Below are 27,833 nucleotides of genomic sequence, written 5' to 3' on the forward strand. Positions count from 1 at the left end.
GAAGATCCTAGTAGGAGTTTGGGCAAGGGGAGCACAGGATCAGGGGCCCTGTAAGCCATAGTCAAGACTTCAGCTTTAATCTGAAGCCATAGTGCAAGAAGTGCTGTCATCTGATATGTGTTAAAAGGATAATTTGGACTTTCATATGGAGAATAGGCTAAGAGTAAGGTAGATAAAATTAGAAGAGAGAGCAGTTAGGAATCTATCAGAATTACTTGGGAAGGAGTCAGTGGTGGCTGTACCAAGTAGTGATGGTAGAGGCAGGAAGAAGTGATGTAATTCTGAGTACATTTGGAAGGTAGAGCCAACAGGTTTTGCTGTTGGACTGGATGGGGGGCATATGGAGTATTGAGATAGTATGTTCCTGGCCTTGGCCATTAGACTTTCTAAGGTATGGCTTATTCTCACCTTCTGATGTTACCCACTTCTAGGTGCTTTGGTAGCTGACTATTTCTACCCTTATTAAGAACCCTAGCACCCAACTCTGACCAGTGACCTTCCAGGGCTTGCTATAACCCCCAGAGGAGAATTAAACAGGTGTATTCTTCCCTTAAGTTAGAAAAAAACTAATTGAAATATCTTCCTTTGTGTCCTGAAAATGTATATCAGTGTAGGGAAAAATGAGATTAACCATGAATGAAAATGTAGCATTTTATTTATTTTTTTCTTCTTGACTGAGGAATCAGTGCTTAGGCACTTAAGTGATCATAGAATAAAAGTGAGCATATAAATTTTGACTAAGGAGGAAGATATCCTAAGGAAAATGAACCTGTTTCTATATCAAGTTAAACAAAATAGAACATGTTTCAGAAGCAATCTTTTGGTGTGGTAATGAGTTTAGCCCAGAAAATGCTGATTCTAGCAGTAGTCTAGTGATTACAAAAGAAACTAAGTTTTGATGCCTGTTCTAATTTTTAACAGTAAAAGTACCTGCACTACCCCTACTTCCTCCCCTTGTACACCAATTGGAACCCAGGCCAGGGTCTTTGAAATAGGCACTGAAGATGGGATTACTGCATCCCTGGGTCAGACTGGGAGAATCTAGCTTTGCTTCTTGGTTTCGGCTGCTACCCAGGTGGCTTGCCATTCCCATACATGAACAGGAGCTGATTAGCACTCCAGTGCCCTATTTAAGGTTTCTGGCTCCAGAGAGAAGCTATTTTGAAAAGTGAAAAGATTATACTCCGATAATAGACCAGAAGCTTTACACATGTGGATGGCTCATGGAGGATTAAAAGAGCAGGCCCAGAATAAATACAGCTTGCACCTGAGAGAACAGTGAGGGTGACTGCTCTCACACTGATTGTAGGGGCTGTTTGAAGGAAGTTCCCTGCTCGGATCACGGATGCCTCTGTGAGCCAACACAATGGCGGTTGGTTTAGCAGGCCGATGTCTGAACCAACTACTGTTTTCTCGAGGAACCAATTAGACCACTTCATACTCCTTTGATGTTTCAGGGATCTTAGGTCCTAATTGGTAGATTCATCTCTCCAAAATTTGATCTTTTTCTAGATGTTCCTGCATGGAAACATTTCCCCAGGCTCACTAATCATCTGAAGAAGTAGATGACTGGGGAAATTCACACTTGTTCTAATTAATTTAAAACAAACATGTTGCGGATTAGAATTTTGTTACTAGATTCCCTAGAAGCTGCTCCTTAGCTGCTCATGGCGGGACTGGGCCTTTACATAGTGTATGTCACTTTTACGTAGATCAAGGTTTTGGGAGACTAGCTCACTCTGTTGTCACAATAAAGGTGGGCGGCAAATTTCTTGGGCTGGAGAGTCAGGCAGGATGGCCTCTGCTGTCTCAGTTTTCAGACTTGCAGAACTTGATGTCTGTCTGGTGGACCTGACTACTTGGAAGGCAGACTGGGCTTTTTTGGGGAAGCTTTCTGATATGCCTGCATTGGTATGAAACTAGGTAGTCAGGATTTGCTGTCAAGAGATTTGTGATCCTGGGACTGCCCTTGTGGTCCAGCAGTTCAGACACCATGCTTCCAATGTAGGGGGCATAGGTTCAACCCCTCGTCAAGGAACTAGGATCCGACATGATGTGTGGTGTGGCCAAAAAAAAAAAAAAAAGGTGTGTGATCCTTTGAGGAAGTATCTCCATGCCTCCAAAGTTGCATATTATGACTAGTTACTATCCACAGCGGTTTTTTTGTCCTTGTCTTAAAATTTGAGAGTTAAGAGGTATCAATGGTGTTATGAGTCCAGGAAGGAAACATCAGAATATATATCCCTCAGTTTCAGCCATAGTCAAGAAGGAAGCCACATAGGTCTGATGGATACAGTGAGAGCTACTCCTAAGGTCCTTTCAGTGTATTTTACTTCTCCATGTGTCTGAGCATGAACTTGAACCCTTCCTAAGCAAGAGTGGCATGATTAACTTCTAAGTAGGTTTTAATTTTTTTAATAAACATTAAATTTTTTAATAATGTTAGATTTACAGAAAAGTTACTAAGATACCACAGAAAGTTCCCATATATCCCTGAGCCAGTTTTCCCTATGTTTAATATCTTACATTGCTATGCTACATTTTGCCACAACTAAGGAGGCTTCCCTGGTGGCTCAGAGGATAAAGCATCTGCCTGCAATGCAGGAGACCTGGGTTCGATCCTTGGTTTGGGAAGATCCCCTGGAGAAGGAAATGGCAACCCACTCCAGTATTCCTGCCTGGAGAATCCCATGGACAGAGGAGCCTGGCGGGCTACAGTCCGCAGGGTCACAAAGAGTCGGACACGACTGAGCGACTTCACACACACACAAGGAGCTAACAAACATTGTTAAATTACTGTTAATTCAATTCCACATTGTTTGGATTTTATCTGTTTTTTCCCAATGTAGGGTTTCTGAATCATTATTTATGCACACTACGCATTGGAGAAGGAAATGGCAACCCACTCCAGTGTTCTTGCCTGGAGAATCCCAGGGACGGCGGAGCCTGGTGGGCTGCCGTCTCTGGGGTCGCACAGAGGCAGACACAACTGAAGCGACTTAGCAGCAGCAGCAGCAGCAGTTGGTAATGTACTGTATAGTGATGTCTTTGTTCAATTTTGGGCTTCCCTTGTAGCTCAGTCGATAAAGAACCTGCCTGCAGTGCAGGAGACCTGGCTTCGATCCCTGGGCTGGGAAGATCCTCTGGGGAAGGAAATGGCAATGCACTCCAGTATCCTTGCCTGGAAAATCTCATGGACAGAGGAGCCTGGCGGGCTGCAGTCCATGGGGTGGCAAAGAGTCGGGCACAACTGAGCAACTAACACTTATTTACACTTACTTGTTCAATTTTGTTATCAGTGTTATATCACCTCCATAACCTTATTCTAAGCTTTGCAACAGTTTAAAATGGATTGAAACTGTTTACTGACTAATTTGAAAGAATTGACCTGTGAATTTATGTGTGTCTTAGTACAGTTTGTTGCTGTTCAGTTGCTCAGTCATGTCTGACTCTTTGTGACCCCATGGACTGAAGCACACCAAGCCTCCCTGCCCTTCACCATATCCTGGAACTTGCTCAAACTCATGTCCATTGAGTCGGTGATGCCATCCAACCATCTCATCCTCTGTTGTCTTTCCCAGCATCAGTATCTTGGCTAATGAGTCTGTTCTTGGAATCAGACTTTGCAGAAGTATTGGAGCCTCAGCCTCAGCATCAGTCCTTCCAATAAATACTCAAGACTGATTTCCTTTAGGATTGACTAGTTGGATCTCCTTGCAGTCCAAGGGACTCTCAAGAGTCTTCTCCAATACCACAGTTCAGAAGCATCAATTCTTTGGTGCTCAGCCTTCTTTATGGTCCAACTCTCACATCCATACATGAGTACTAGAAACTATAGATTTGACTGTATGTACCTTTGTTGGTAAAGTAATGTCTCTGCTTTATAATATGCTGTCTAGGATGGTCATAGCTTTTCTTCCAAGGAGCAAGTGTCTTAATTTCATGGCTGCAGTCACCATCTGCAGTGATTGTGGAGCCCAAGAAAATAAAGTCTATCACTGTTTCCATTGTTTCCCCATCTATTTGCCATGAAGTGATGGGACCGGATGCCATGCTCTTCATTTTTTGAATGTTGAGTTTTAAGCCAGCTTTTTCATTGTCCTCTTTCACTTTCATCAAGAGGCTCTTTAGTTTTTCTTCACTTTCTGCCATGAGGGTGGTGTCACCTGCATATCTGAGGTTATTGATATTTCTCCTGGCAATCTTGATTTCAGCTTGTGATTCATCCAGCCTGGCATTTTGCCTGATGTACTCTGCATAGAAGTTAAATAAGCAGGATGACAATACACAGCCTTGACATACTCCTTTCCCGATTTTGAACCAATCTGTCGTTCCATGTCCAGTTCTAACTGTTGCTTCTTGACCTGCATACAGATTTCTCAGGAGGCAGGTCAGGTGGTCTAGTATTCTCATCTCTTGAAGAATTTTACAGTTTGTTATGATCCACACAGTCAAAGGCTTTAGTGTAGTCAATGAAGCAGAAGTAGACGTTTTTCTGGAATTCTCTTGCTTTTTCTATGATACAACCATTGTTGGCAGTTTGATCTCTGGTCCCTCTGCCTTTTCTAAATCCAGCTTAAACATCTGGAAGTTCTCGGTTCACATACTGTTGAAGCCTAGCTTGGAGAATTTCGAGCATTACTTTGCTAGCATGTGAAATGAGTGCTGTTGTATGGTAGTTTGGAAATTCTTTGGTATTGCTCTTCTTTGAAATTGTGACAATTTGGGGAAAGTTATATCCATTGAGACAGTGGCCAAGGGAGGAACATTAGTAAACTATCCAGGACTTTGGCCCCACACTTCCATGGAATCCCTAGTTGAGGTATGCTGGAGCCCTTGGGGAATTCTCCCCTAGACCAACTTGACCTGTGCTTATAGAAAGCAAACTGAAATACCCACTGAGCCTCTTCCCACAAAAGAATCTGGGGTTTTATATCTCTTTGGTAAAGAACAGCCCCACACCAGAGCTGTGTTACTGGTGAGAAAATAACAGAACAAAAACAAAAGAGAGTTTGATCTAATGCTCAGAGAACTTATTCTTAACCCTTTCAGACTCAGGATCTTTCCTAGAATTTTGATTCATCTAAAGTGGGGCTCAGAACTGCCTTATGATCCAGCAATCCCACTGCTGGGCATACACACTGAGGAAACCAGAAGGGAAAGAGACACGTGTACTCCAATGTTCATCGCAGCACTGTTTATAATAGCCAGGACATGGAAGCAACCTAGATGTCCATCAGCAGATGAATGGATAAGAAAGCTGTGGTACATATACACAATGGAGTATTACTCAGCCATTAAAAAGAATTCATTTGAATCAGTTCTAATGAGGTGGATGAAACTGGAGCCTATTATACAGAGTGAAGTAAGCCAGAAGGAAAAACACCAATACAGTATACTAACGCATATGTATGGAATTTAGAAAGATGATAACAATAACCCTGTGTACGAGACAGCAAAAGAGACACTGATGTATCGAACAGGCTTATGGACTCTGTGGGAGAGGGAGAGGGTGGGAAGATTTGGGAGAATGGCATTGAAACATGTAAAATATCATGTATGAAACGAGATGCCCGTCCAGGTTCAATGCACGATACTGGATGCTTGGGGCTAGTGCACTGGGACGACCCAGAGGGATGGTATGGGGAGGGAGGAGGGAGGAGGGTTCAGGATGGGGAGCACGTGTATACCTGTGATGGATTCATTTTGATATTTGGCAAAACTAATACAATTATGTAAAGTTTAAAAATAAAATAAAATTAATTAAAAAAATAAATAAATAAAAATAAATAAATAAATAAAGTGGGGCTCAGATTTTATGTTTTATACAAGGAAGATGGAGATGCTACTGCTGGTCCAGGGACCACACTTTGAGAAATACTACCTTAAGGAATGTTTTGTATAGAAAAGCCACAATAAATACTTATTATTTCTCTTTATTTCCCATCATTCTAAATAATAATTCAGTTCCCTAACAGCTTCCAAAAGAGATCAGTGATTTCTATTTTCGTAGCATTGTGAACTCAAGCATTGTTTCTAACATATTTAACACATTTAGTGTGTTTTAATGATTTCCAATATATGTTTTCTTTTTGAAACTCAAGTTGTTTCATATTTGGACTTTGAAGGCTTCTTAAAGTTGATCTGTGTTCTTTTGACATTATCCATCCCAACAATCTTTGAAAATTTTCTTATTTTCAGGTACCAACAAAATGCTATAGGTTCATCTTATAAATTTAAGACCCCAAACTTGAATTCACTTTTCCAAAGAACTTGGTTCCTTTTCATGTGAATCTGTACTATTTTTGGCCATTATTCTAATTATAAAACCATATTGTCATTACAGAAAGTGTGAAAATGTCATATTAAAGAAGTAGATCAATAATCCAGTCATTTTAAAACAACTACTGACATTTTAATATGTTCAGGTCATTTTGCAATGAAATTCTACATGAAATTACATTATATAAATATATATAAAGTAATATCTTAAATTTTTCATTTTTAAAAGAACATGCATAATGATTTTCTTATCTCATTAAAAACTCATGAGCATCATTTCAAGAGTAGTATTGTGTCACACTATATGAACTTACCATAAATTCTTTAGTCATTCTCCAAATAAAGGACTTATTTTTGAAAATTATGCTTCAAAGAACAGCTGTATGCTTATCTTTCTTCCCATTTTATACTGTTTGTTTTGAAGGAATCTATTCTAGAAGTAGAATCAATGGGTCAGAGAATATGAACATATTTCAAGTTCTTAAAATCGAGTTGTTGTTGTTCAGTTGCTGAGTCGTGTCCAACTCTTGGTGACCTCATGGACTACAGCACTCCAGGCTTTCCTGTCCATCACTGCCCCCCACAGCTTGCTCAAAGTCATGTACATTGAGTTAGTGATGCCGTCCAATCATCTCATCCTCTGTTGTCCCTTTCTCCTCCTGCCTTCTGTCTTTCCCCAAATCAGGGTCTTTTCCGATGAGTCAGCTCTTCGCATCAGGTAGCCAAAGTATTGGAGCTTCAACCTCAGCACCAGTCCTTCCAATGCGTATTCAGGATTGATTTCCTTTAGGATTGACTGGCTTGATCTCCTTGAAGTCCAAGGAACACTCAAGAGTTTTTTCCAGCACCACAATTCAAAAGCATCAATTCTTTAGCACTCAGCCTTCTTCATGGTTGAACTCTCATATGTGTACATGACTACTGGAAAAACCATAGTTTTGACAATATGGACCTTTGTCAACAAAGTGATGTCTCTGCTTTTTAATATGCTGTCTAGGTTTGTCATAGCTTTTCTTCCAAAGAGCAAGTGTCTTTTAATTTCATGGCCGTAGTCACCATCTGCAGTGATTTTGGAGCTCTTTTGCTATTTCGATAATCCAGTGGATGTTGGCAATTTGATCTGTTTCCTCTGCCTTTTCTAAATCCCACTTGAACATTTGGAAGTTAGTGGTTCACGTACTATTGATGCTTGGCTTGGAGAATTTTGAGCATTGCTTTGTTAGCGTGTGAGATGAGTGCAATTGTGCCATAGTTTAAACATTCTTTTCATTTTCTTTCTTTGGGATTGAAATGAAAACTGACCTTTTCCAGTCCTGTGGCCACTGTTGAGTTTTCCAAATTTGCTGGCATGTTGAGTGCAGCACTTTAACATCATCTTTTAAGATTTGAAAAATCCTACTCTAATCCTCATACTATAATCTGTGTATAGGAGGCTTTCCGTTCCTCCATGTGGCCACATGTGAGTGGGGCGCCATCCTTGTACTATAATCTGTGTGTGGCAGGGCCCTTCCCAGTTCTGCTCGTCTCTGACAGGCAGTTGAGTCTTGCATATTTGGAGGGGGTAATCTTTGTTGAGATAGTCTGTGCTAAAAACCAGTTGTCATTTAATAATCCACAGGGGCCAAAACCCTGTGGTGACATTCAAAAATGTCACAACCAGAGCCCCAACAAAATTGCCCTCTGGCCATTCTGTCTGAACCTCTCCATTCTCCATCTGTAAAACAGGCAGCCCTGTAATAATAGAAGGATGACGTCATCTCAGCATAGGAGCACAGTGTGGGAGGAACAGGCTCAGAACTCAGCTTGTGCCATGGAAGCTGTGCTTCATCCTCTTCGCAGGTGTGCCCCAGTGGTCCTTCCCTCCCCTTGACTCTACTTTCTCTGTGTGTCAGCTTCCCCTTTTCCTTGTCAACCCTCTCTCCTGAAGTCATTCAGTACCATTTCCACACCCTTCCTCTTCCCTCAGGGGACTCCCTGCATACTTCAGGATGCAGAGTTTCATTCTGTGCATTTTGCAAACTCCAGTAGTGTCTAAAGTTCCTCTAGTGTGCTCAGTGCAGTTACTTTCTGCTCAATTCTATGCTGAGCTGGGAGGGTGATGTGGGGTGAGGTTTAACTTTAATTTCCTAAAGAGAAAACTAGATTTTCTTTTCTACTATTTAACTTAACATGCAGACAAATCAAGGTCAGTGCTATTTGTGTTAAGGGCATTACAGTTGATGGTACTCTGAGAGAGAAATAATTTGTGTCAGCATGACTTGGGTCTTGTCCGTCTTGAAATGATAAACGTCACTATTATTGTGTTAAGGAGCATTTGGCAGTCTTGGGGCCTGGCCTGCTTTACAGAAGGAACCACAATCCCCTTAAAGGCCCTTTCCTTGCTATGCAGAGTGGATACTGCCTGTTTCAGTTAATCTGAGCATCAGTTCATCTCCCCTCAAAATGGCATCCTCCCCACCTGCCACCAAGATAAATTGTGTTCCAGAGGATTGTCAGTCTCTGTATTTGCTTTGGCTCATTTACTGCTTGTATTTTTGTACACTTTTTAGGGGGAAAATATAAGTTTAATTTTGCTTGTATAAGTAGATAACTTACAAGGTAGATAATTTGGCTTTAGGTAGTCTTCTGTTTCTACTGATGGAAATGGCAGTTGCAAAAATTTTCCTAATTGTGAGCAAAACATTTGGATGGTTATTTAAAAAACCAGTAGATTTACCTTGCCCTGGAAATAAGTTTAAAAGGACATTTTTTCTCTCTTTATGTAGCTAAGCAAAAGCTATGGTCCTGTCTTCATGGTGTGCTGAGCTCAGAGGATGATGTGGAATGATATACGTGAAGAGATTCATGGACAAGAAAACTCCTGGAGTCCAAACTTAAGGCCAAGGGCTGGAAATGAAGCAAATGGCACCAGACAGGAGCTCTCCCTGGGTAAGTCTGGGCTGCAGCTGAGAGTGCGGCATATGCGCCTTGAGTGGGTTGGGGGTTCTACTTGCATCTGTGGTGAAGTTGGTTAATGCAGCAGGTGCAGCCACCCCAGCAGCCTGTGAAACTTTGGCAGAAAAGACTAAACACGTGATTTTGAGCTGCTCAAGTTATCAGCTTAGGATCCAAGATGAAGTGCTGTGGATGTGAAGAAGCTTAATAGAGATTGTTGCTGCAGCTGTAGACAAGCATCCCTCTGGTTTTATGAAACAAGTGCTAGAGTATATGAGGCAGTGGTGGAAGAGTAGACATTGTGAGATGATTGTGTTTTCCTGCATGTTTGTGGAAGCAAGATGGATCCCTTCAAACTGAGCGATCCCCTGGTGTTCTTGGACATTTGGGCATGGCGAGGGGTTCAGTAGGGGAGAGACTAGATTTCTTAAAGCTCTCAAGCCAGAAATCTTGGATTTCTTCTTTCCCTTGCCCTACTTCCAATCTGTCAATAAGTCCTAGTGGTTCTACCTGTAAAATCAAAATGAATTCATCAGCATCTCTTTACTTCTGCTTCTATGATGCTAGATAAACTGCTGGCATTGCCTTCTTGGTTACTAAGCTCCTGACTGCTGTTTTAGCTCTCTTCCCTGAAACAGTATTATTATTATTATTCACTGTCTATACAGAGTTAACTTCTAAAAATAAAGATCAACATTGTCATTTGCCTACTAAAATGCACCAGTGACTTAACATCCTGCTGGTTATAAACTCAAATCTCCTTACATTTGCCTATAAGAACCTAAAGATCTGACCCCCTCTCCAGTCCCTTCTCTTACCATTCTTCTCCTTGCTCTCTGCACTGGAGCCACATGACATTTTGTTTCAGGAATGGGAAAGTTCATTTCCACCTCAGGGCCTGGGCACCAGCTGTTTCCTTTGCCTACATTGAGCTTCTCCCAGCTCCTAAGTGTCTATGTCCAGCAACAGAGAGCCTTTCTTGGACACCCAACTTAAAGTAGCCCCATTTCCATCATTCTGATATTTTCACATTAGCATTTGCAACCACCTAATAGTTGCCAACAAAGGTCCGTCTAGTCAAGGCTATGGTTTTTCCTGTGGTCATGTATGGATGTGAGAGTTGGACTGTGAAGAAGGCTGAGCGCCAAAGAATTGATGCTTTTGAACTGTGGTGTTGGAGAAGACTCTTGAGAGTCCCTTGGACTGCAAGGAGATCCAACCAGTCCATTCTGAAGGAGATCAGCCCTGGGATTTCTTTGGAAGGACTGATGCTAAAGCTGAAACTCCAGTATTTTGGCCACCTCACACGAAGAGTTGACTCATTGGAAAAGACTCTGATGCTGGAAGGGATTGGGGGCAGGAGGAGAAGGGGACGACAGAGGATGAGATGGCTGGATGGCATCACTGACTCGATGGACGTGAGTCTGAGTGAACTCCGTGAGTTGGTGATGGACAGGGAGGCCTGGCGTGCTGTGATTCATGGGGTTGCAAAGAGTCGGACATGACTGAGCGACTGATCTGATCTGATCTGAATAGTTTATTATTTTTACCTTCCTATCTATCATCTCTCTAATCTAAGCTAGCTACTAGTTTATGGTATAATTTATGGGGTAGATGAATTAATATTTGAATAGTGGCTAGCTGTGAACTAATTCACTAAGCATTTCTGCAAGTGTTAGACTGTAATACACAGGAGTAAGGATTTTGAATCGATCCTCAGATCCTGAAACAGTGCTCAGTACATAGTAGTCATTCAGTAAATATTTGTTGAATAAATGAAACAGCCGAAGTGAGTAATCGAAAAAAGTAGAGGATAGACTCATCTTTATTTTCTGAGCATATGAAATGCATCTTACCTGTCACACATATTTAAAATGTTTTAGTGTTTCCCAGAAAACACTAGTTTCCTGGGAGACTAGTGTTTCCCAGGTAATGTGCAAGTGCTCTTCTAGTGCCTCTTTTAATACTTACAGCAGCCATCTGAGTTACATACTATATTATTTCCATTTTATAGTTGGGGAAACTGAGGCTTAAAGAGATTAAGTGAAAGTGAAGTTGCTCAGTAGTGTCTGACTCTTTGCAACCCCATGGACTGTAGCCTACCAGGCTTCTCAGTCCATGGGATTTTCCAGGCAAGAATACTGGAGTGGGTTGCCATTTCCTTTTCCAGGGGATCTTCCTGACCCAGGGATTGAACCTGGTCTCCCGCATTGTAGCCAGACACTTTACCGTCTGAGCTACTGCTATCTTAAGTCAAAGAGCAGCATCTTTGATCACTTGATGTTATCTAGTAATCTGTGACTATGGTTTCATTCCAGTAAAGTGATTTTTAAAGTTATAATTTTTTAAATAAAAAATATGTCTTATAGCAATAAAAATAATCATAATTATAGAATAATAAATGGTCAAAAGCATCTTTTCTTGCTTCTTTCCTATTCTGGGTTGAAGTACTACCTTTTGGCAGAAACAGTTATCAACAAATGACCAGATTATAAATATCAAATATGGGAACAGGACTCTGTCTGCTCCATTATATATTGTTTTTTCAGCTTTCAGGAAAGGACGAAATACAGTGAAATAATCTCAAGTTAAAGGGTATGATAAAGAGACCTAAAATAATTACTAATCCCTTCCTGTCCAGTAGGAAAAACACTTAAAAAAAAAATTCTGGGCCCCTTTTGGAGCCAGTTTGGAGGCAGTGTGGGCCCCTTTTGGAGCACCTAACTCCACAGGGTGCTGGGCTCCCAGGAGCAGCCTGCTTTGGAAGGCAGCCCCGCAGCCAGCTTTCAGTAGGCCTGGCATTTGTCTCCTTGTGTCCATCCCACTGGGTTCCATGAAAACAGATGGAGTTGATTCCTAATCGACCTGCTGTGCTTGGGTGTGATGCTTTCAGACATGAAATCTTGATTAACAGCAAATGTTAATTGAAGCAGTGAATTATTAAAGTGTTTTTCCATAAATGATAAATGCTGTTGGCTCTTTTTCCTCTTGTGATATTTTGAAACTTTCCAAAAAGTTGCTAGCTTTGTCCAGGGAAAATGGGAAGTGGTGGCTGCATTTGATGGCATTTGTAGTGACCTGTTTGTGCTCTGTGGCCAGGTTTCACTGGGGATGAACCACCTTTTCTCTTGGAATCACCTCAACCAAACAAGGAAATCATCTTTCCCTTAAACACAGGATTCTGTCCAAATGAGCTCATCCAGCCTCCTCACTTCGGTGCCCGTCAGTTAGCTGATGACTCCCATCCTTTACCTTTTCCCCTGAGCCCCAGACTTATAAACAGCATTATTATTTGACAACTCCACCTGATCCCCCATGGGATCTCAAGGTCATATTCTTTCATTTAATTATCTAGCACCTATTATATGTCCCCAGGGCCACTTTGTTCTAAGCACTGGGAAAACATTAATGAGCAAAACAGATATAACTCCTTGTGGCACTTACATTCTAGTGGGGAGGGGAGGAGATAAATAAACTAAAGCAACAAAAGGGGCTCAGGGAGTGCTGAGCACTGGAGGTGGTGATGGCAGAGTAGAAGTTTTTACAAAGTGCTCAGGGAATGTCCTGTTAGACGGTATTTGAACAGAGACTTAGAGCTAAGATTTAAACATAAAAAATGAAACTATATTATATTCCAAATTGTCTTTGCTTAGAAATTTCCCCTTTGTCCTGCATTCACAATCCCCAGGAATGTTGCATATAATCACTAGAGTCACATCCATGGGGTCCTCCTCCCCACTTCTGTGTTTTTAGGAGAAATCATCCTCTCATCTGTCCTGAATTCTTGCTAGCCCTAAGCAGGAGCTTACAGAGGCATCAGGTGGAGTCTTATGCCTCTTGTCCACCTTTCACTGGCTCCTCCCATGAGAGAAAGAAGAATGGATCTAACAGACCAAATGGAAAGAGTCTGTCATCTATTCATCCAGTTTCTCTAGTGCTCCCTGGTTACATTTCTCAAACTTTAATGTTCTTAGGAGTGAGGCAGAGAATCTTACTCAAATACAGACTCTGATCCAACAAGTCTTTGTCATAGGTCTGAGGTTCTGTGTTTCTGTTAAACTCTCAGGTAATGCTGATGCTGCTGGTCTGTGGGCTATACTCGAAGGGGCCACCAGAGTCTATAGGGTGCGAGAAGGCTTTAGTCCTTCTTGCTATGTACTTTTTCAACAGCTCCAACTCTCCTCGTGTGTAGGATCCAATATATTGGCTTTGAGAGCAAATATTAGGAAGCCCATTTTCACTCTAAATTCAAGCCATATACTCCAATCCACATTTATCAAATTAAAGCCTTTTGCTTGATTTCTGTTTGACCCCTGTCTATTATTCTGTTCAGAAGTCAGGAGAGTGAGAGAAAGATTTTGTTTGTTGTTATAATTTACATTTTATGTGTGAGGAAATAAAATCTTAATAAAGTTGAACAACTGATTTAAAGCCAAACAGGGAGGAAGTGCAGGCTAGGGTTTGAAGCCTGTCACTTTGCTCCTAGCATTTACCCGCTTACTGCTGTTTTATACTGCCTCTACGAAGCTGCCCTGCCTAGGGGATCTGGTCCCTCTCTACCATGTGATTCCTGTCTCTACCCTCTGCTTTGTGCACCTCCCCACTAGTCACAGTTTCTTTACCCCTTTTTGCTCTTTGCCTCTCTTCTTACCTATCAATATGCAGATCAAGGTCTAACGCCTTTATGAAGCGTTTCTTTTGATGCTTCAGCAGGAAATAATCCCTTCGTATTTGTTGGTTTACTGTGCACAGAAGTCCATCGTTTCCTTTGCAATGGTTATTTCATTTATTTGTTACATGACAGTTTCCTCCACTGTTTTGAAAGATCAGAGTAGTGCTTGATTCCTCTTTTCTTCCCAGCACCCTGCTCAGAGCTTACACTTATTAAAAGCTAAATATATATTGAATGAATGTTTAATGCTTGAACTTAGTGGCCAAATGCTTCTGTGCTCAGCCTTCCTATTTCAGTCTCCTCCTCTTTATTTCCTTGCATTTTGTTTGAAGTGTCTGTTTGCTTCTGTATGAGCAAAAATGAGCAAAAATAGGGAGGGCAGTGGCAATGCCTTATTATGTTAGAGACCTGCTCATTGTTTGGTAAGGACCTTGCAAAACTTGTGGTAAAATAAAAGCTTGATAATAAAATATTTTTGTATCCTAAGAAGAGCAGAATACAACCTTTAACTCACAGTTAAAAGAACCAGCTCTTCCATTAACAAGTATATTACCTTGGGCTAGTTACCTAAATTATATGAACTTTACTGTCATCATCTGTAAGATGGTGGTATTGACAGCTGTATCACAGAGTTATTGAGGGATTAGATGAAACAGCATCTTAAAGAATAGGAGGGGCTCAAAAACTGTCAATCCCCCAGCTTCCTCTTGTCTGTTCTTGCCGCCAACATGAGGGTTAGTCCCTCATCAGATTTGTTTCTCTCTACTTCCTGTCTCTCCCTCTTTTGTCCATTTTATATTTGCTGCCATGGTCCTCTCCCTAAATCCAGTTTTTATCCTCACCCTTTTGCTCCAAGATTCAATCACCAACAAGATAAAAATCCAAGCAGTCTTATTCCAAGGGGCCCCCTTCCTGTGCCCTGGGACCAGCTCCTATTTCAGGCAAAGCAGAAGCACATACAGTTCTACTTTTTCATCCCTAGGCCATTTCTCCTGAGGTTCCATCTGCTAATTATGCCCAACTGTTACTTAGAATCCAAATCTTATCCTGAAAACACAGTGCTGGTCTTAATTTCCCAGTTACAAGATAGAATGTATGCTTGCTTTTCTGACATGTGTAGCCCAATTAAGATAATTAGTTTTGCATTTCCTTGTTGGAATAGTGCTTTTCCTATTGTTTGAAAAGGCCCATTTAATCTTGCCTCACCATTTTTCCTCTTCTACCAGATGTTAAAATCTTCAGAAACAGAGACTATCTTGAATTTCATGTATCTTGGTATTTCAGTCACTGCCTAACATGCAACCTCATGTTTATCCAACCCTATGTGGAACAGTTTACTCTGTGCCAGGCATTCAGTACATGAAAATAAATACCAAGACAAGGCATATGAAGATTTCTCACCATAATTATGGAAACAGACAATAAATAGGTGGAATACCATGGATGTAGCAGAATGAAGTGTCCATGGATTCTTTGTAACTCCTTTCTTTAAAATGGTGAGGTATTTTCCCTGTCCCTTGAATCTGGGTGTTCTTATGATCTACTTTTCCAAAAGAATGTAGCAGAGCTGACACTGTGTGAGTTTTCACAGCATATGCTCTTAGGAGACTGGAATAATGAGAACAAGTCAAGGCCAGATTTGTTGAGGATGAGAGGCCATGTGAAGAGATGGAGGCCCAGCCTTTCTGGCCATCTCTCCATGAATGAATCCAGGCAACCATGTGGAGCAGAGATGAGCTGTCCCAACTGAGAATCGCAGTTGCTGCTCACTGAATCATGAGAAATAAATGATTGTTATTTTAAGTAGCTGAGGTTTAGGTTTTTTTTTTTTTTTAAATGCGTCAGAAACTAACTGATACAGTGGAATAAGTACTATTATTGTCTTATTCAGTTGCTAAGTCGTGTCCAACTCTTTGTGATCCCATGGACTGAAGCATGCCAGGCTTGTCCTTAACTAACTTGTCCTAACTAAGGACAAGCATGCCATGCTTGTCCTTAACTATTTCCCAGAGTTTGCTCAAACTCACGTCCATTGAGTCAATGATGCCATCCAACCATTTCATCCTCTGTCATTGCCTTCTTTTGCCCTCAATCTTTCCCAGCATCAGGGTCATTTCCAATGAATCAGCTCTTTGCATGATGTGGCCAAAATATTGGAGCTTCAGCATCAGGTCTTCCAATGAATATTCAGGGTTGATTTCCTGTAGGATTTACTGGTTTGACCTCCTTGCTGTCCAAGGGACTCTCAAGGGTCTTTTGCAACACCATGGTTTGAAAGCATCAGTTCTTCAGCACTCAGCCTTCTTTATGGTTCAACTTGCACATCTGTACATGACTACTGGAAAAACCATAGCTTTGACTATACAGACCTTTATTGGCAAAATGATGTCTCTGCTTTTTAATATGCTGTCTAAGTTTGTCGTAGCTTTGCTTCCAAGGAGCAAACGTCTTTTACTTTTGTGACTGTAGTCACTGTCCACAGTGATTTTGGACCCAAGAAAATTAAGTCTGTCACTGTTTTTGAGCATAATCTTGCTAGCATGTGAAATGAGTACAATTGTGTGATAGTCTGAACATCCTTTGACATTGCCTTTCTTTGGGATTGGAATGAAAACTGATCTTTTCCAGTCCTGTGACCACTGCTAAGTTTTCCAAATTTGCTGGCATATTGAGTGCAGCATTTTAACAGCATCATCTTTTAGAATTTGAAATAACTCGGCTGAAATTCCATTCACCTCCATTAGCTTTGTTCATATTAATGGTTCCTAATGCCCACTTGACTTCATACTCCAGAATGTCTGGCTCTAGGTGAGTAACCACATAGATCGATGTAATATACCCAGCCTATTAGGGGCAGAGTCCAGACAGGAAAAATCTTCTAGAAGTGATGATGTTTTACCTTAATATTTCATGTGCAAAAGTTTTCAGAATTAATAGTTACGGGGAGACCATATAGTAGGTTTTTAACAAAATTATATTGCTTTAATTATCTAATTTATTTACCTTCCTTAAATAAAAAAGGATCACGATTGTGTCATTTTCTCACATTTAACAAAGAGGTAAGTTATCAGAACATTGTATGGGGAAAAATTTTTAACACAATTTACCATGGACAGAGGAACCTGGTGGACTACAGTCTGTGGAGTCACAAAGCGTCAATACAACTGCACAACTAAGCAGAACACAGCACACCTTTATGAAACAGCTAACACTCTGACATATAGTGTGCTTAGGACAAAAACAAGATAAAAATTCAAAACATATATAGTAAATGGAACAGGCAGTGGAATTAGCTGGTGGGAAAAGGAAAGAATATTAAAGAACTAGATTTCAAGAGAGCTTCATGGAAAAGGAAGAATAAGGAATAAGTTGTAAAGAATAGGGAATGCCTAAAACTCAGAGAAAATCAGGTTCCATTCAGAATAGAACTAAGAGGAGAGAGTGTTTCATAAGGAAAAATGGTAAGAGCAAAACATGGAGGCAAGTAATGGCCCATCTGCAGAATAAGTGAACACTTGGAAGTAATAAGAGTAATGGGTAGGGGTTGGTTTTGGAAAGATATATGGCCCTTATGGCAGTGGGTCTTGAATACTAGAATAAGGTAGTATTTTGTATTATTTTGTATAAGGTAGTATTATTGTATTTTGTGGAAATGGGAGCCGTTGAATATTTTTAGTAAGACCACAACATTATCAGGGTTCTGTGAAAAACCCATCCTATGTGAAACTGTTGTACCTAGTGGCAACACTAAGGTTTTTTTCCTGAAAACCAGAGGCAATTCTCCTAATGTCCAGTTTGCCTTTTTTACCTCCAAACTTTTGTGATCAAGTTTAAGAAAATACTAGGAAAATGTTTAGATATGGAGTTTGGGCATATTCCAATCTAGAAAGTGGTTAATAAGCATACACTTCTCATTTGAGAAGCACCTGACTTAGGCATGATAGATCTAAATTCCTATTGCTCTCCTGGTCCATACTCCAGCTTTTCGGGTTCAACTACTTGCTTCTCAGTATAGGCCAAGTGTGTCAATTCAGTGATAGGCCCAGCAGTGCCCCATATTCTTTATTGACCATGGTAGCAAAATAGGAGATAGTAAAGAAAGGCAATGCCAAAGAATGCTCAAACTACCACACAATTGCACTCATCTCACATGCTAGTAAAGTAATGTTCAAAATTCTCCAAGCCAGGCTTCAGCAATACATGAACCATGAACTTCCTGATGTTCAAGCTGGTTTTAGAAAAGGCAGAGGAACCAGAGATCCAATTGCCAACATCCACTGGATCATGGAAAAAGCAAGAGAGTTCCAGAAAAACATCTATTTCTGCTTTATTGACTATGCCAAAGCCTTTGACTGTGTGGATCACAATAAACTGTGGAAAATTCTGAAAGAGATGGGAATACCAGACCACCTGACCTGTCTGTTGAGAAACCTATATGCAGGTCAGAGCAACAGTTAGAACTGGACATGGAACAACAGACTGATTCCAAATAGGAAAAGGAGTCATGTCAAGGCTGTATACTGTCACCCTGCTTATTTAACTTATATGCAGAGTACATCATGAGAAACGCTGGGCTGGAAGAAGCACAAGCTGGAATCAAGATTGCTGCAAGAAATATCAATAACCTCAGATATGCAGATGACATCACCTTATGGCAGAAAGTGAAGAGGAACGAAAGAGCCTCTTGATAAAAGTGAAAGAGAGTGAAAAAGTTGGTTTAAAGCTCAACATTCAGAAAATGAAGATCATGGCATCTGGTCCCATCACTTCATGGGAAATAGGTGAGGAAACAGTGTCAGACTTTATTTTTTTGGGCTCCAAAATCACTGCAGATGGTGACTGCAGCCATGAAATTAAAAGACGCTTACTTCTTGGAAGGAAAGTTATGACCAACCTAGATAGCATACTCAAAAGCAGAGACATTACTTTGCCAACTAAGGTCCGTCTAGTCAAGGCTATGGTTTTTCCTGTGGTCATGTAATGTGAGAGTTGGACTGTGAAGACAGCTGAGCACCGAAAAATCGATGCTTTTGAACTGTGGTGTTGGAGAAGACTCTTGAGAGTCCCTTGGACTGCAAGGAGATCCAACCAGTCCATTCTAAAAGAGATCAGTCCTGGGTGTTCTTTGGAAGGAATGATGCTAAAGCTGAAACTCCAATACTTTGGCAACCTCATGCAAAGAGTTGACTCATTGGAAAAGACTCTGATGCTGGGAGGGACTGGAGGCAGGAGGAGAAGGGGACGACAGAGGATGAGATGGCTGGATGGCATCACCGACTCGATGGACGTGAGTTTGGGTGAACTCCGGGAGCTGGTGATGGACAGGGAGGCCTAGCGTGCTGCAATTCATGGGGTCGCAAAGAGTTGGACACGACTGAGCGACTGAACTGAACTGAAAGAATTATTCTTTATTACCCAAATATAATACTTTTTCTTGGCTAATGATCTAGGATTTTAAAAACAAGTAAGATGTTTTTGCTCTCCCTTAAGAGTTATTAAAGAAAGCAGATACTTCAAAAAAAAGTAAGAAAAAAAAGCAGATACTTAAAAATACAGCCTTCAAGGTGCTCTGATAGGTGATATGAATGGAATTGGCTTCAGTTTTTTTCTTTCTGGTGATCCTTGCTGTTTGCAAAGGTTGGAACGCCAAAAGCTTATTTTCCTAGACTTACTTTCAGAAAGCTAGGGTTCTGTGTAAATTAGGTTCACCAAGTTGATGCATTGGAAGGGCAAATTCCTGCCCCTTTGTTTTTTTTCAGTTGGCAAGCACTGTCCTGGGGCACTGTGGTTATTCTGCTGCACCATGCAAAGGCCCATTTGCCAGTTTTGTGATGGGCAAGAGGCAGTTTCAGCTGAAATACTGGCAACTTTATATCTTTGATTTCCTGATCCCTGGATCACTGGTATGGTGATCCCTGGATCATTGGTATGGTGTGTGCTCTTGTACTCGGTTCTGTGGTGCTCTGAGAATCAATTTTAAGAGAGTAGCCTGAAACCCTTGAAACAGTGTACAAGTCTAATTTCCGGTATTAAATCTGCTACTTAAAGTACTTAGTGTGGTCTCTGTTTTGTGCACTGAACATTTACAGATGGTATAAAAGATGTATAAACAAAGCAATTGAGAATCCAGCCAAGTGCATGACTAATTGCGCTTGGGAGATTTAGAGAACTTTCCATGGAGGGAGTGACAATATTATGTATCTTGAAGGATGACTAGTAATTATTATTCAGTAGGCAGCTACGTGTGGAAAGGGCAGTCTAAGCATTGAACAAAACTTGTGTAGAAGCACAAAGTTGTCAAAGATAATAGTGTTCAGGGAATGATAAGTAGACTACTGGAATATCTACTGCCATGTTAAGTCCATCTTTTAGTACATTCTTTTAATGATACAGTTATACCTCAGTTAATGTTTGCCATAGACTGCCAGTTTTACAGTGCTTTTCATGTTGCAAATATGTATATTGGTATATGTATCGCTCATGTCTAGTCAACCAGTATATAGAGAGGGTCAGGGAACAGTTTAATAAAGTGATTAGGATGTGGGCTTGGCAATCAGACTGCCTTGATGTTGTCGACTCTTTCCATTTTCTTCTTTGTAAAAATAGACCATAATAATACATTTCCACTATAGAATTGTTTTGAGGATTAGAATTAACACATGTAAAATATCCAGAACATAGTAAATATGCAGTATACCCTCAATAAATGTTAGTATGGTAATTCATTTTTCTTAGAATTTCACTGTCTCAGCTGGTGAGTGCTGCATGTGCCAGCTTGTACTCTTTGCAGTTGAAATGACCTTCATAGATCTGTTTGTTTGCTGCCCCATGGTATTTCGTTATACTGTTATTAACTTGTTTTTGAGAACTATTTTGACATTTTCTGGCTATTAAAAGGTATTCCAAGAGAGTACTCGTAGTGCCTAAAAATTGCCAAGAAAGATTTTCATCCTGGATGTGAAAATGCAAAGTTTATGATGGTTCAGGGCATTTGATGTAGTAGGTAAGGCAACAGAAGATAAATATCAGTAGAAATTGGCGGAAGTCCTTTGACATTTTAAAGGGTATTGTAAAGATGACAACAGAACAACAGTTGTTTGACAGAACCTGAAAGGAACTATGGAAGTGGTTCAGAGATTCTGCTAAAACAACTCTGAGACTTTTTAATATTCTCACTTCCAAGAAAATATTTCCTACACTAAAAAAGCTATACTATATTTTCTGTATAAATCTATGCTATCTATTGTATTGTCTTCTTTCATCCTTGTCAGCTCTTCCACACTTCCTGAGACCTTTGGGACTTGACTTATTACCATTGATACCATAGACATTCCTGCCAACACTCAGAAAAACTTTTCAGCTGACAAGCTTCGGCTCTCTCCAGTTTCAGCTATATGGCAGTTCAGTAAAACTACAACATAGGCCCCAGTTGTCTAGCAATTTTGACCTTCTCTTTACATTAGGAGGGCTTTCTTGATAACTCAGTTGGTAAAGACTCCGCCTGCAGTGCAGGAGACCCCATTTCGATTTCTGGGTCAGGAGGATCCCCTGGAGAAGGGAAAGGCTACCCACTCCAGTTTTCTGGCCTAGAGAATTCCATGTACTGTATAGTCCATGGAATCACAAACAGGCGGACACGACTGAGTGACTTTCACTTACATTAGGAACTTTTACATTCAGTTCAGTTCAGTTCAGTTGCTCAGTCGTGTCCAACTCTTTGTGACCTCATGGACTGCAGCACTCCAGGCCTCCCTGTCCATCACCAAGTCCCAGAGTTTACTCAAACTCATATCCATTGAGTCGGTGATGCCATCCACCCATCTCATCCTCTGTCGTCCCCTTCTCCTCCCGCCTTCAATCCTGTGGCCACTTCTGAGTTTTCCAAATTTGCTGGCATATTGACTGAAGCACTTTAATAGCATCATCTTTTAGGATTTGAAGTCTCTCAGCTGGAATTCCATCACCTCCACTCGCTTTGTTTGTAGTAATGCTCTCCAAGACCCACTTCACACTCTAAGATGTCCCTTTTATTGTATAGTTCTGTGTATTTTTGTCAACTCTTTCTAATCTCTTCTGCTTCTGTTAGGTCCTTACCATCTCTGTCCTATATCATGTCCATCCTTGCATGATTTTCTTGAAAAGATATCTAGTCTTTCCACTTTTATTGCTTTCCTCTATTTCTTTGCATTGTTCATTTAGGAAGGCCTTCTTAACTCTCCCTATTATTCTCTGGAACTCTGCATTCAGTTGGGCATATCGTTCTCTTTCTCCCTTGCCTTTTGCTTCTCTTCTTTCTTCAGCTATTCATAAAGCCTACTCAGACAATCACTTTGCCTTCTTCCATTTCTTTTTTGGAGGGATGGTTTTGGTTACTGCCTCCTGTACAGTGTTATGAGCCTCCATCCATAGTTCTTCAGACAGTCTGTCTACCAGATCTAATCCCTTGAATCCCTTCATCACTTCTACTGTATAATCATAAAGGATTTGATTTAGGTTATATCCTAATGACCTGGTGGTTTTCCCTACTTTTTCAACTGAAGCCTGAACTTTGTAATAAGGAGCTCATGATCTGAGCCACAGTCGACTTCAGGTCTTGTTTTTTACTGACTCCATAGAGCTTCTTCATCTTTGGCTACAAAGAACATAATCAGTCTGATTTCAGTATTGACCATCTGGTGATGTCCATGTGTACAGTTTTCTCTTGGGTTGTTGGAAAAGAGTGTTTGTTACCACCAGCATATTCTCTTGACAGAACTCTGTTATCCTTTACCCTGCTTCATTTTGTACTCTGGCCAAACTTGCCTGTTATTCCTGGTATCGCTTGATTCCTACTTTTACAGTTCCCTAAAATGAAAATGTAAAGGACTAACACCATGAAAATAGTATTAGTTCTAGAAGGTGTTGTAGGTCTTCACAGAACCATTCAACTTCAGCTTCTTCTGCATCAGTGGTTGGGGCATGGTCTTTGATTACTGTGATGTTGAATGGTTTGCCTTGGAAATGAACCAAGGTCATTCTGTCATTTTTGAGGCTGCACCCAACTATTGCATTTCAGGCTCTTTTGTTCATTATGAGGGCTACTCCATTTCTTGTAAGTTGTTCTAGCCCACAGTAGTAGATATAATGGTCATCTGAATTAAATTCCCTTATTCCTGTCCATTTTAGTTCACTGATTGCTAAGATTATTGATGTTCACTCTTGTCATCTCCTGCTTGATCACATCCAATTTACCTTGATTCATGGACCGGACATTCCAGTTTCCTATGTATTATTGTTATTTAGAGCATCAGACTTTACTTTCACCACGAGACAAATCCACAACTGAACCACATTCCTGCTTTGGCCCAGCCTCTTCATTCTTACTAGAGCTATTTGTAATTGCCCTCTGCCCTTCCCCAGTAGCATATTGAACACCTTTGGACCTGGAGAGCTCATCTTTCAGTGTCCTGTCTTTTCATATTATCCATGAGAATCTCCAGACAAAAATACTGGAGTAGTTTTGCATTTCCTCCTCCAGTGGACCATGTTTTGTCAGAACTTTTCACTATGACCCATCCGTCTTAGGTGGCCCTACATTTCATGGCTCATAGCTTCATTGAGTTACATAAGCTCCTTTGCCACAACAAGACTGTGATCCATGAAGAAGTGTCAAGTATTAGTTGATTATATATTCACGGGTTATTTCCTCTCAGTCAGTAGGTTGTCTTCATTTTCTTGATTGCTTTCTTTGCCATGCCTTCCTTCTGTGGTTCGTCTAAGTCAGGGGAAAGAGATTCCCTTTTCATGTTCACGTCTAAATCCTGTCTAGGCTCTGAGCCTCACTTCTTCCTTGTCTAATAAATTATCTGTATTACATTGACATTTTATTTAATTATTAATGTATTGACATTTTATCTCTCACATAGTCTCAGTTATTATCTTAAAGCTAAGATTTTCCTTTAACTTTCATTTCCTTGTTTAACTGATACCCTGTTTTGTTCTGTCTTCATAACTAAATTTCACCTCCTGTTAATGATACAAATTATAGTAATACGTTATCCACAGTATCTACTTACTGAAATGACTGTTGCTAAGTTCACAAACCTCCACTGAATGGCCAAATGCAATAAATCCATTTCAGTCCTTTTCATATTCAGACTTTTTACTGACTGTTCCATCTATCTTGAGATGCTACCCTTGTTTGAGTCTCTCAAACTACTTTCTTTTCTTACCTATGTTACTAACATAGGTACTTACATAGTTTACTAACATGCTTACATAGTTTACTAACTATGTTAGTTCTTTTCTAGCTTCACCTTTTCCATTTAGCTTTATATTTTGGCATTAAACTAGCATCCTGTTTTTGGATTTGTTCTCATTCTAGATACTTGAGAGATATTATATTCACACTCATAGCTTCAATTACTACGTAATGAACACTCAGCTTCCAAACAAGTCTCTAGACTTTCTTGAGTTTAAATATATATATTTGCATGTGTTTACCTGTCATTTTTCACATTAATTTACCAGAGACATCTAAAATTCAACATATCTCAAACCATAATGTTTACTTCTCAATTTATATTTTCAACTCAGTTCATAACTATATACAGATGGTCCCTAACTTATGGTGATTTGACTTAAGATTTTTCAACTTTATGATGGTGTGAAATCAATACAAAGTCAATAGAAACTGTACTTCAGATTTTGAATTTTTGTCTTTTCCTATAATAACAGTATGTGTATTGTTTTTGTTAATAATGATATTCTCTCATGGAGCTAGGAGGTGACAATGAACAGAACTCCTGATCAGCCATGTGATCAGGAGCATGAACAGCCAATAGTTACAACCATTCTATATCCATGCAAACATTTCATTTTTCACTTTTAGTACAATATTGAATAAATTACATGAGATTTTCAATACAGTCAAAGTCAGTTCAGTTCAGTCACTCAGTCATGTCCAACTCTTTGCAACCCCATGGACTGCAGCACACCAGGCCTCCCTGTCCATCACCAACTCCCAGAGTTTACTCAAACTCATGTCCATCGAGCCGGTGATGCCATCCAACCATCTCATCCTCTGTCATCCACTTCCTCCCACCTTCAATCTTTCCTAGCATCACGGGTCTTTTCAAATGAGTCAGTTCATCAGGTGGCCAAAGTATTGGAGCTTCAGCTTCAGCATCAGTCCTTCCAGTGAATATTCAGGACTGATTTCCTTTAGGATGGACTGGTTGGATCTTCTTGCAGTCCGAGGGACTCTTAAGAGTCTTCTCCAACACCACAGTTCAAAAGCATCAATTCTTCGGTGCTCAGCTTTCTTTATAGTCCAACTCTCACATCCATACATGACTACTGGAAAAACTATAACCTTGACTAGATGGACCTTTGTTGGCAAAGTAATGTCTCTGCTTTTTAATATGCTGTCTAGGCTGGTCATAACTTTTCTTACATGTGTAAGTACAGTTTGGGCTTATATCAACATTAAGATTGGTTATTAATATTGGTTATTGATATTTCTCTTGGCAGTCTTGATTCCAGCTTGTGCTTCATCCAGCCCAGCGTTTCTCATGATGTACTCTTCATATAAGTTAATAAGCAGGATGACAATATCCAGCCTTGAAGTACTCCTTTCCCTATTTGGAACCAGTCTGTTGTTCCATGTCCAGTTCTAACTGTTGCTTCCTGACCTGCATACAGATTTCTCAAGAGGCAGGTCACGTGGTCTGGTGTTCCCATCTCTAAGAATTTTCTACAGTTTATGGTAAATTTGTGGTAAATTTCAATACAGTGTTTTATTATAAAATAGGCTTTGTATTAGATGATTTTTGCCCAACTATAGGCTAATGTAAATGTTCTGAGCATATTTAAGGTATATGAGGCTATGCTGTGACATTTAACTTACCTACATTAGGTAGGTTAATGCATTTTTATTTTACAGAATATTTAGTTTGCAATGGATTTATTGAGACATAACCCATCATAAGTCAAAGACGATCTGTATTGTGTCCATTTAGGCTAATCAAAAAATAGGATATGATAAGCATCCTATTTTTTTCTGCTTCTTATCTCTAATATTAAACCTTGTCAATAGTTTCTGTTAATAAGTCAAATCTGTCACCTTATCTCAATTCCCACTATCTCTGCCTTAGCCTCTGCCTTAGGTTATTATTATTATATTCTATTGAAATAGACTAGACTAAATGTAGACTAGTGAAATACCTTGTCACTTTCTCCCCTTTAAGCTTCCATTGCATGACCATCATGGAAGTCTTGCTTTACAGTATGTGAAGATACTTGTCCACTCATTAATATGCCTTTATGCCCAGAAGGAGAAATAATTCTAAGTAGAGAGATTAACCATATCTGTTGATCCAAAAGTAGCTGGCATAATCAATGGTCCAAGTCAAAAATAAAGTGGTGCTTGTTTTTGTTTTTTTTTTTTTGCCTAGCAAACAAAAGTCTTGTGTGTAACTGTCAAAGGAACAGAGCTGGACAGTGGTTAAAGTGGTAGAAACAGGTTTTGTTCAGAAGCTATTTCAATAGACTGAAAAGAGATCTCATTATTGAATTGCACTCAGTTCTGAACACAACAAAGACAGCTGGGGATTTATAGTCACTGAGCCAAACAAGGTCAGGGGGTGGAAAATAAGTAAGAAGAGACATCAAAGGTAGGGGGATTGTTGCTAATCCTACTTGACAGGATTCTTATTGAAGGCAGGACAGACTGATCAGAAATCAAAGTTAAGTGATTCTCTTTAAACTGACTTAGCAGTATTCTAGCTAAAAAGGAGAAGGAAATGGCAACCCACTCCAGTATTCTTGCCTAGAGAATCCCGTGAACAGAGGATCCTGGTGGGCTGCCGTCTGTGGAGTCTCACAGAGTCAGACGTGACTGAGCAGCAGCAGCTAAAAAGGGGCTCTGAAGATGCCCTGCCCTGGTCCAAGGTTAAGGTCAGTCTAAAAAGAGGGCTAGGAGCTTAATCAGAATTTGGTCATGGAGAATGTCTTTGTTAGTATACAGATTGTCAGTAATGTGGATCATATCCATATCAGATAAATGATCAATTAATCAAACAAATATGAACACTAGTAGAATGGAGAGCAAGAATTTGATTTGACCTCTTTCATGAATAAATAATAATAAGGGATTTGATTTAGGTCATACCTGAATGATCTAGTGGTTTTCCCTACTTTCTTCAATTTAAGTCTGAATTTGGCAATAAGGAGTTCATGATCTGAGCCACGGTCAGCTCCTGGTCTTGTTTTTGCTGATTGTATAGAGCTTCCATCTTTGGCTGCAAAGAATATAATCAATCTGATTTCGGTGTTGACCATCTGGTGATGTCCATGTGTAGAGTCTTCTCTTGTGTTGTTGGAAGAGGGTGTTTGTTACGACCAGTGCATTTTCTTGGCAAAACTCTTATTAGTCTTTGCCCTGCTTCATTCCGTATTCCAAGTCCAAATTTGCCTGTTACTCCAGGTGTTTCTTGACTTCCTACTTTTGTATTCAAGTCCCCTATAATGAAAAGGACATCTTTTTTGGGTGTTAGTTCTAAAAGGTCTTGTAGGTCTTCATAGAACCATTCAACTTCAGCTACTTCAGCATTACTGGTTGGGGCATAGGCTTGGATTACTGTGATATTGAATGGTTTGCCTTGGAAATGAACAGAGATGATTCTGTCATTTTTGAGATTGCATCCAAGTACTGCATTTCGGATTCTTTTGTTGACCATGATGGCTACTCCATTTCTTCTGAGGGATTCCTGCCCGCAGTAGTAGATATAATGGTCATCTGAGTAAAATTCACCCACTCTAGTCCATTTCAGTTCACTGATTCCTGATCATGGAAAAAGCAAGAGAGTTCCAGAAAAACATCTATTTCTGCTTTATTGACTATGCTAAAGCCTTTGACTGTGTGGATCACAATAAACTGGAAAATTCTGAGAGAGATGGGAATACC

This window comes from Bison bison, unplaced genomic scaffold (assembly GCF_000754665.1).
Source record: "Bison bison bison isolate TAMUID 2011002044 unplaced genomic scaffold, Bison_UMD1.0 scf7180017864503, whole genome shotgun sequence".
Taxonomy (NCBI): domain Eukaryota; kingdom Metazoa; phylum Chordata; class Mammalia; order Artiodactyla; family Bovidae; genus Bison; species Bison bison.